The following is a 10323-nucleotide window of genomic DNA, read 5'->3' on the forward strand; positions in this document are numbered from 1 at the left end:
ACAGCAGAGTGTCTTTGCAGGAGAAAGTTGTCTTCGTGTAAATGATCTCTCCTGGTGGCAAGGATAACAATTTGAGTTTTACTAAAGGAAATATAAGAGTGACGGGGTGTGAAGGGAGATGGTGAGAGAACCCAACATTTAAAAAACTGACCAGCCCAGTTCCAGGCTTGGGGGCCACGACAGAAATAAAACTTTCAGACTCTCGGGGAAGATGTAGGAAATGCTGGAAGAGGAGCTACGCTCTGGGAGGAAACTGATGTTGAGTAAAGAGCCCAAAATGACTGGCAAGCAGGTAAGAGGAGAAGGTTGAGAAAACCTAAGAACAATTAAGTAGTAAGGAAAAAAATAAAATGAGGACAAGGTCTCCGGTATTCCCACTGGAGAGGCTGAGAGAGAAGAACAAAGTCTACCCAGGAGGCACGTGACTGCTGTCACCATTCACAGTCTGATGGGTTCTTGTCCCCATGCAAGGAGGCCCCGGGAGAAGCCAGCCAGGGGACAAGGGCAGGTGTAAGTCTCTACTTCAGGCTGACCAGAGAAACCTGCTGAGGACAAGGGTCATCAGGAGGTATAGCTAAGTGAGGATTCTTTTGTTTGTTTGTTTTTTTAAATTTTTATTTAAATTTTGGTTAACATAGAGTACAATGTTGGTTTCAGGAGAATTCAGTGACTTATCACGTACATACGACACCCAGTGTTCATCACAACAAGTGTCCCCCTTAATGCCCATCACCCAGTTAACCCATCCCCCCACCCCCTCCCTCCATCAACCCTCAGTTTATTCTCTATCAGTAAGAGTCTCTTACGGTTTGTTGCCCTGTCTCTTCTTTTCCCCTCCATCCTGATGTTCACCAAACTATGGAAAGAGCCCAGATGTCCATCAACTGATGGATGGATAACGAAGATGTAATATTTATACAATGGAATATTACTCAGACATCAAAAACAATGAAATCTTGCCATTTACAATGATGTGGATGGAGCTAGACGGTATTATGCGAAGCAAAATCACTCAGTCAAAGAAAGACAAATACCACTTGATTTCACACATACACAGACTTTAAGTGCAGATTCTTAAGAAGAGAAAGAGAGACAGGCTTAAATATGGAAAGAAACGCTAAGGGGATGCAAAGGAGGAACAGAAAAAGCAGAGAGAAAAAGAGAAAAAATGAGAATGGGGAGACAGAGGATACATGAAAGAAAGAAAAAAATGAGCCTAGTGGTTTGAACCAAAACTCCTTTGAAAACCTGTTAGAAGAGCAGAATTTCTCAGCTGGGAACTTAAATAAATCACCCTCCACTTCCAAATACCTCCAGCTTAAGGAGGCAGAAACCCGTGCCTCAAGCTTCTCTCTCTGTCCCACCATCAGCACAGGGCTGGGTGGCAGGGGACATGTTCCCCAGAAACCTGAGCCCTGCTGTGACCCGCTGGCTCAGTAAAGGCATCTCCCCACTTTCCTTCTAGGATGGCCTATTGTGTTCTTTCTTGCATGGGCAGTGTAGGAAGCTCTTTCTAGCATGTTCAGCAGTTCCTGATAGGTATATAATACAATTCTCAACATGAAAGTAAGACAGTTCAACAGTCCCACCGTATTTTTAAATCAGAAAGAGTCATCTGTGATAACTCAGTCAAAATAAATCCTAAGTAATTCCTTATTATGCTTTCAGTTCTACTTTTTGTACAGGGCCTATTTGGGTAAAGCTAGAATCTGAAATCAATAAACTCTTCTACACAGACTCTATCTCTAGCTCGTCTAACATCTGAGAGCAAGGAGACAGATTTTTACAAGATTTTGGACTTCTTTCCAAATATGTATCATATGTACTTTTGTGACATGTCTACTAAGAAAATATTGACTTCACATGATTCCTTGTGGTTTTGTGGTTTGTTTCTTGAACTTTCTTCCTCTACACTACACAAGTTTAATAATATTTTGGCTAATCAGTTGGGAAAGGAAAGGGGTAGGAATAGCTTTTTATCACATAGTCTCCCTAACAGATTAAATTTCTCCATTTAAATTGACATAAATATCTTTGATAATATAAGAGAAAGTTATGAATAGATGAGAAATACTGAAAACATATTCTCTTCTCTGTGGTCATTTCAATAATACTTAATGTTGGGAATGCGTAAGGCTTTGAAACAATATAAATGCAATAGGCAACTTAGTTCTGCTTTTATTAAGACTATTTTTAAAGCAGTTTAAAGTTTACAGCAAAATTGAGGGGGTGGTAGAGGGATTTCCCATATGCCTCACCCCTAAATATGCATAGCCCCACCCATTATCAACAGCACCCCCCCCCACCAGAGTGATACATTTGTTACCATCCCTGAAGCTACAATGATGTTTCATGATCACCCAAAGTCCAGAGTTTACATTAGGTTTCACTCTTAATGATGTACATCCTACGTGTTTTGACAAACGTATAATGACATGTATTTATTATTATGATGTCCTACAGAGTATCTTCACTGCCCTAAAAATCCTCTGTGCTCTGTCTATTCATTCCCCCCACAAACCCTCTCCAAACAACCCCTAGCAACCACCCATCTTTTTACTGTCTCCCTAGTTTTGGAGTAAGAATGCCGTAGAGTTAGAATCATTCCTTATGTAGTCTTTTCAGACTGACTTCTTTCACTTAGTATTATGCATTTGAGTCTCCCCCATGTCTTTTCATGGCTTGACAGCTCATTTCTTTTTGGTGTCGAATGATATTTCATTCTCTGGATGTACCCCTTTTTCAGTTTCATCCATCACCTACTGAAGGAGATCTTGGTTGCTTCCAAGTTTTGGCAATGTGAGTAAAGTTGTTATGAACATCTGAGTGCAGCCTTTTGTGTGGAAATAAGTTCTCAGCACCTCTGAGTCAATACCACAGAGTACAACTGCCAGATCGGAGAGAGAGTGAGAGAATTTTCATTTTTACGAAACCACCAAACTGTCTTCCAAAGCAGCCATACCATTTTGCATTCCCAACAGCTATGAATGAGAGTTCTTATTGTTCCAAATCCTTGCCAGCACTGGTGTCGTCAGTTCTGGACTTCAGGGAGTCTAACTGGTGTACAAGCAACACATTTAATGGAAAAAAATGAACATAATCCTCAAAAGGGGGTTTTGCAGAATGAGTGATTCCTTTAATTAAGTATTGGTTAAATCCCACAACCTAGTGAGCTTCCAAACATGGCAGCAGATAAATTACAATACACTTCACAGGTTAGTATCAAGAGATGTAAGAAGAGCTTGAAATGCAGACATTGAGCATCTAACTCTGTCAGTAATCATGTGGACCATTAATTTGCTCATCTCCACACCAACAATACAGTATACTTGTCAAATCCCTGTGGACATGCTACTGGATTTGGAACCAGATGGCCAGAGCCTAATTCTGTCTCAATATGCCTCTCTCTCCTTCTTCCTGAATAAAATGAAAGGTGTGGACTAACCAGGCTTACAGGGGTTGAGTAGTTCATTTCAACAAGTGAAGCAAGCCCCATGAAGGGGAACTAGGGATCACCTGCCTCAAAAACTGGGGAGCTGTGGTTTTCCAGAGTCTGTTCTTGCTGTGTGGAATATACATCTTGCTTTGCCAAATCTGTAGATTCCTCATGAAAAGGCAGGAATCTGTATGTGAATAGGAAACCTCCTAATTTGTATCTGTTGGAAACAAATTACTGCAAAAAAAAAAAAAAAAAAAAAAAAACACACAACCCACTGAGTGGGACACTCATGATTCTGGCCCAGATGGAGTAGCAGGAATTGGACTTACCCTCCCATCTGAAATAAACAAAAACTGACAAAAAATGTGAAAAAATGATTTCAAGATTCTGAGCATCAGTCAGTGAGGGACAGTAACTTCTGAGAAGTGGAAAATGAGGTGAGTGCTACAACTGCCCCAGCGTGAGAGAGTGCTATAATTCAATGCAAAAAGGGTAGTTTTTCAAAAAAAAAAAAATGATGTTGGAATAATTTGATATCCATATAAAAAATAATAAACTGCCATGTAAACTTCAGACCATCTATGAAATTCACTTTCAATGAATTTGGACCTTAATATAAAACCTAAATTTGGATTCTTGAATGAAGCTCAAAATAATTATGCTGAGCCAAAGACAGAAAAAGAGCACACACTGCAAACACTACTGAAACCATTCAATAAAAATTCTAGAAAATGCAAGGCTCCTGGGTTAGGAAGGCTGCTGAGAATCCTGGTTTTGGTTCATGTCATGATCTCAGGGTCGTGAGATCAAGCCCCACATCAGGGTCCACACTCGGCCCGGAGTCTGCTTGATATTCTCTCCCTCTGCTCCTCCCCTGCCTCCAAAGGTGCATTCTCTCTCTCTCTCTCTCAAATAAATAAATCTTTAAAAAAAAATCTAGAAAATGCCAACTAGTCTACAGTGACCAAAAGCAGATCCAGGATTGCCTGGAGGGGCTAGGCATAAGGAACCTTTAAGTGGTGATGATTGTGTCCGTTATCTGTATCGTCATGATGGTGTAACAGGTATATACCTCCACCCAAACGTATCAAATTGAATAAATATGTGCAGTTCATGGTGTGGCAGTTAGGCCTCAGTAAGACTGTTACACACACACTGAGTGGCCAAACAAAACCCAACTGCAGGCAAAATCGGGTGTGCTGGCTAACAGTTTTCATATTCAATGACATCTGGAATCACTTCCAGTGATCTGTGATTCTCTGAAATTTACTCAAGGTTGCAGCTAAGATATAATTTCCATAGACAATACATGTGACTGTAGAAAATCATTCTAGGAAATATTTGCAGTTGACAATTTAGATATACTGAATGTGTCTATTAGCATAAGCAAGAAGGTTCTCAATGAAGGTTTGACTTAATGGTTCTTTGACTTTATGATGGTGTGAAAGCTATATGCATTCAGTAGAAACCGTACTTTGACTTTTGATCTTTTCCCAGGTCAGCCAAATGCAGTAGCATCCTCTCTCATGATGCTGGGCAGCCACGGCAAGCCAGAGCTCCCAGTCAGCTCCGCAAATATGGGAAAATGACCCGTATACCCACAATCATTCTGTACCCATACAATGATTCTGCTTTTTACTTTCATTTCAGTATTCAATAAACTACATGAGATCATGTAGTTTATTGAATACTGAAATGAAAGTAAAAAGCAAAAAATTCAATACTTCAATATAAAATGGGTTTTGTGTTACATGATGCTGACCAAGTGTAGGTTAATGTAAGTGTTCTGGATATATTCAAGGTAGGCGGGTTAAGCTATGGTGTTCACAAGGTTTGGTGTATTAAATGCATTTCCAACTTAGAGACTTTCAACTTACAATGAGTTTACTGGAACTTACCCCATTGTAAGTCCAGAAAAATCTATGTAATTACCAGATAATTATAAAGTTTGTGTCATCACAAATAAGTAAAATAGATTGTTCATCTTCAACAGATCTGTGTCTCCTTGTCCCTTTGGCAGAGCCTGTAATGTTCTCATTGCTCAAGGGGGTAAAAGGTACAAATGTATCTCATGCTACATTCCAGGACAATTAAATCATGATATCAAGAGGAATGTTGTCAAAGATATTTCAAGAATGCCTCCCTTTTCCAGCAATCCTAGTATTTAGGAGTACTGCGGTATTTATCTACTACATTACTAGCATTCGTACAGTGAATGACTCTGGGGCTTTGTACCCTTGACAGCTACACACACAAACCCGTGTGCACACCTAGCTATGAGATAATGTCTTATCTCAGCATCTGTGAACATACATCATTTGAAAAAACACTTAGGGGTATTTTTCTTGTAAGGCTATATTCATGGATACATGGGCATATTACTTATCACAGATATATATTCATGGATACATGGGTGGGTCACTACTTATAAACACTGTCCCAGATTTAAACTGAAACTGCTCAGAGAACTGGAAAACCAGAGGGAACAGGTAGTCTGGTCACCAGGTTGTCATTACCCTCCCCACTAGTATCAGCTTTCATTGGCCATCAGATCCGCCTGAAAGTGCTGGACTTGATACAACCCAGTTCTGCAGGTAAAGAGAGTCCTGACATATTTTGTGGCAGATGGTTGCAGGAAAGAGGGCCTGAGGAATGTCACTTGTTCTGCATCAGAACAATATGAAAAAGGGCTCTATTGTCATTGGGTCACCCCATTTGGGTACTCTTAATGCAGGTGGAGCCCCATAAAACCCCATCTGGAATGTTGTCCGTTGTGCAGAGAGGCGCTATTCACAAGCTGCTTTTTTTGTTTGTTTGTTTAACGTTAAACTGTGGTTTTTGAAAAAATGTCAGTGGCATTAAGAACACTCAGACACGGGACAATTTTCATAGCTCAAGTTGTAGGCAGAATAAATGTCTCCTGCACCATGTTGGGGAAGTCCAGACAAGTTCTTAATAGCAAAAGTAAATATCACTTACTCAGGATGGTCTGGGCCCCTGCCTTTGGCTTCATTGATTAACAAACGCCTGCCTTTTGTTTCCAAACAGTTCATCTGATATAAGGCCACGGGAAAATTATGATTGGCATCTTTAGAATAGGTAATTAGGGAAAAGGCCATTTTTTTTTTTTTTGCTTAAGATCCACCAAAGAAAATTGTTTCATGTGTGCTCGTGCTGCTAAGGCAAGACTGAGGACCTTTCTGGGAGAACATTCTCCTACAAAGACATCGTAGGTGGATTTTCTCCCTTTGGTTCTTAAGATGGAGAATATATTTAATATTTAATTTATTTGCATTTAGTATATTAAATATTTAAGAATATTTAACATATTCTTAAAATACATATATGGTTTAAAATAGGTACAGTATTGAATAGGAAAGTCATGAGAAGTAATTAAAACATTTACATGAAGCCATAGCAGTAACTAACTCCTGAGAATGACTTGATAGGACTGTTAGTGTCAGAAAGGCCCTGAAGTAGACAATCTTTCCAGAAAAGTTAAAAAAAAAAAAACGACTTAAATAAACATTTCTATTGCTAAGATGGAAGTGGGAATTTCATGACTTCTCTGATAAAGAAAACACCTCTTGGCTCCGGAAATAATCCTAACTGTTAATATTAATGTTCCACATCACATACTGTACTATCTATACTCATTCGGTTCTCAAAAAATGCGATGAGGTTGTCACTATTATTGGCTCTATTTTATAGACGAGGAATCTGAGGTAGGTAGAGGTTGAGAAACCCGCCCATCACCGAGCTAGTAAGCGGCAGAGGTCAGATGCCATGCGGCCCCCAAATCAAAGTCCTTCAACACCATGCTGTCCTGCCTTGTGAACCTACAGAGCACTACCTACCTGACTTGCCCAGACCACTGTCCTCTACTAACTAACCACATGCGAGTTGAGGCTGTTTGGATGTGCTTAGTTGGGTTCCAGCTGGCTCCCTGCTAAGAAATTCCATCATTCCAGCTCTGTTAATTGAGTTTCCTGCAAATAATTTTTTAAAATGCAAACTGCTGGCTATTACTATTCATTTACCTTTAACAGTAAACAAGGCTAGAAGAGCAAATTTTGATCGGAAGAGAGTATTTGGGGGGGAGAAAAGAAAAAGAGGACTCCTAGGGATGAAATGTGGCAGCTCCAGAGGCAAGAGGAGAACAGAAAACATCACATGGCCAGTTTAGGCTGACTTGTGATTTTCAGGGACTGACGCCTTCAAGTTTAGCACAACTTCAGTAACTCATCTACTGGTGGCTGTTAAATCCTGCTCAGAGGGACTAGGAGCTCCTCACTGAAACCCAGGGGTCTAAGGGGCAAAGCTGGAGCATGGCACTCCTCCATCGAGCCTGGAACAAGTGTCACCCAATGTCATAGCCTCTGAAAATCTCCAGAACGAAAGAAGAAGGGTCTTCAGGAGGGCAGCTGGGAGCTGAGAATAGGAAGACTTCTGCTCAAGAATGGTCTCATCTAGGAGGTAACACGCCAAGGTTGTCTTCATGGGCTACTCTTCTCGGACAGCGTCAGAGAGACAGACCTGCTCCCTGCAGAAAAGGTCCACAAAACTACACCTACATTTTCCTTTGCCAGATCTTTTTCCTGCCCTTCCCCAGTTCTGGAAGTCTGGGTCTAGGGCTAGAAAGACCACAAGGATGGATGCTCTTCGTTTTTTCCATTCCATCTTGACAGCTATCCCTGGTAGAAGTTGTTCCCAAAGGCCTGGCATGCTCACAAAAGCATCTCAAGGTCCACACCTGCACATTACAGTTCAGGAAATCATGGAAGAATTCTGTGTAACTGGGAGCAGTTCTGTTCTTCTCTAACTCAGACCTTTGGAGCTCTACTCGCGTAAAACTGGACAGATCAGTCCACTCTTCACACACAATGTGTGTGCTATGCTTAATTAATGTCTGCCACTCTTTCGCGAAAACACAATGGTAAAGTTCTACAATAGCTGGCCGGCATTATATGTGATTCACCGTGATTTTGTATGTACATGCTTTTGCCATGTATACTTTTGGGCTGTTTATCTGAATTTTATAATTATGTAAAGAAATTTCATCACTGATTTTTGAAACAAAACTACTGAACTGTCTTCCCACAGAGTCCTAGGTTGGTTTAATTTGAAAAGAGTCTGGAAATTGCAATGTGAAATCATTTAAAAACATGACATTTGAAGCTACTTATCTTTCCAAGTAAGGTTTTACTCAGTGCTATGCAATCAAAACACAAAGAGGCATGGTTTAAAATCTATAACCCTGATTTCCAGTTTTTGTGCCCCTAAAATAACAGCTTTGCTGTCACTGCCTGTCTGCCCACTGTGTGAAAGTGAAAGTCTGATCTTATAAAATAAATGTGTACTAGTAGTAAATTGCTCTGAAAATACTCCTTTGACATCCCATTCCCATTTTCGTTTTTTTGGTCAGCTTTGGAGCTGACTTCCTTCTCCAACGTCCCATCTCTCCTGTCAGCCTTCGGCTGCTCTCTCCTGAGTCACTTCCAACCACCTCCTGGACATACCCCTCTCTAAGACTTCTGAGCGAAGTTGCTCTGAGTTGTATGGGGTCATTCACCCTCTACTTTGTGTGATTCTTGAATCCTCTTTCATGTCTGGCTGGAAAGATAGAGAATGAGAGGTCAAGCCAGGCTCCAAGGATAACAAGATCTAGCCAGACTTTTCCAATCCCTGGAATGGAACAGGCCCCCCGGCACAGCAGACATAGATGGGAAATGCTCCTAATTAAATGAGCAGTTGTTAGAGCTTTCATTAGGAAGATGCTAGCCAACCCGAGAAGCACTTGCCATCCAAGCTGGAAGCCAAAGGAACCCCTGGAGAAAGGGCATCTCCACTTCTCCTTTCGGCACCTGGACCATCATTAGTCTAAGCCGCCCTGCAGATGCCAGCAGCTCAGGACAGCAGTGGGAGAAGGCCAGGGTCTGATTGAGCTCCCAGCTTATGCCATGAGGCAGGCGAGCTGGAGGGGGGTGTCAGCGGACCCTTTCCAAGCCCCAGAGTGCCTCCTCTCCATAACCTCCAAAAGTCACAGAGATTATTGTGGTTCTGGAGTAAACAAAAATTGTTCTGGAAAAGTATGCCTAGGAATGGAAAGGCCTAAATGCGAAACCCTCCAGCAAGACTATGCATGTTGCTTTATAACTGCTGATGAATTGCATAATATTTAGTTCTTCGTTGGTGCTGCCTTTCAGGCTTTAGCCTGCCTGACCCAACAGCTGCTTAACTTGGCTCCAGGCATTTATGACTTTATTTTGAACAAATCTCGAACATTTTCATTTGACTTTTCCCAACTCGACTATGCGATTCAAAATTTGTTTTAAATTTTACGGTTCTTTTTTCCCCCCCTATCTCTCTCCCTTTTTCTCCTTCCCTTTCTTACAGCTGGAGCTTTGGAATTTGAGTTGGTTTTCTTTCCAGCAGCAGATTTTGTGATGCAAAAGAAAGGAAGTTTGCAGAAGGGAAGGGGGCAAAACAGGGAAGAAGGGGAAGGTCATTTTACTAACTCTTTGGATCCCTTCAGAACAAGCTAAAACCTAATACTGTATAAATATTGAAGTGCACAGTAGAGTCAAAGTATTCAATAAACATTTACTGTGAATGGAGGCATTAGAATCGGCTTAGGCCCCGCCTGAATTCCCATGAAATTTGTAAATATTTCTTTCATTTGTTCTCCATTTACAATTAGTTGCGGTCAAGCTGATCAAAGCCAGAAGAGGCCTGTTGCATGTGAACCCGCATCCCTCACAATGACATCCACGAAGCAGAATGAAATATGGAATATCAGGTTTCCACGGATGTATGAACTTGTAAAAAATCTGAAAGAATAGGAGGTTTTTCACACTGAGTAATGTGAAACATTTGGTGCAGAT

This window comes from Lutra lutra, chromosome 13 (assembly GCF_902655055.1).
Source record: "Lutra lutra chromosome 13, mLutLut1.2, whole genome shotgun sequence".
NCBI classification, from domain to species: domain Eukaryota; kingdom Metazoa; phylum Chordata; class Mammalia; order Carnivora; family Mustelidae; genus Lutra; species Lutra lutra.